This window comes from Chondrus crispus, genomic scaffold (assembly GCF_000350225.1).
Source record: "Chondrus crispus Stackhouse genomic scaffold, scaffold_50, whole genome shotgun sequence".
In the NCBI taxonomy this organism is placed as follows: Eukaryota; Rhodophyta; class Florideophyceae; order Gigartinales; family Gigartinaceae; genus Chondrus; species Chondrus crispus.
The window spans coordinates 402,055-403,069 of record NW_005178495.1 but is presented as its reverse complement, the minus strand read 5'-3'; positions in this window follow the sequence as shown (position 1 = coordinate 403,069).

Genomic DNA, 1,015 nt, shown 5'->3' with positions numbered 1-1,015 from the left:
TTCACCGCCAGGCTCGACTCGCCCGTCAGCACCCAGGACGTGGGCCACGATTCGCACCACGCCCCGCCGCCCCCGCCGCCACACCCCCTCACCCATATCCCGCCCCACCCCTCCACCGCTGCTGGCCCCGTCCGCGTGCCGCCCTCCCAACTGGCCCCCACTGCGCCGCACCACACACCGCGGACCTATCTACGCTCAAAGGTTGCCGCACCCCGTCTGTCGCCTCTGCGCTCCGCGCCTGCCCCGGCACCGGCACTGGCACCTTCCGCAGACACCCGCCACGACACGGAGCGCCGTCTCGTGCCCTACTCTTTTCCTTCTACTTCTGCTGCTGCCGGCCCGTCTCTTCCTGCGAGCATCCCGCTCGTCGCCGAGCAGCCTTCTTTTAAAGAGGAGGACGTCGTGACACGTCCGCTCGTCTGCCGCCCTCCACTGCCTTCCGCGATGGTCGCTGCGCCTTCCAACCCTGCCGCCCCGCCCCGCACCACTATCGTCCCGTCCATGCGTGCCCCGCAGCTACACTCGGAGGTGCCGCTTCCGCGCGTCAAGCGTCTGCCCTTGCCTGCCCTGCACGAAGCCGCCATGACCAGCTCCGGTGCGTGGCGTGGGGAGCGCAACGTGCACGCGGCTGCGCGCACCCCGACCGTCCTTGCCCCCTCTATCGGCAACCACAAGCACCCGCACCGCGCCGGTCGCGCCCCTGGTCGCCCAGGGCAGCAGGGGAAGAAGCGCCACTCAGCCCGCGGGAGGAAGGTAGAGTCGACACCCGTGGTGATTGAGACGCAGCGCCCCGTGACGACGACCTCCATTCTTCGCAAGCCGCAGTCGTCTAGGGTTTCCAAATCTGTTTCCTTCTCCCTTCCGGCGACGGTGTGGCAACCCACAGCCTGCACGCCGATGACAAGGCCCTACACTTTTCAACCGACGAAGAGCGTCTCCCTACGCGCCCCCAGGCCCGAGAAAGACTTGCCCATTGCTGAACGAGAGAGCGCGAGGACAGATTCTCCGAAACCTT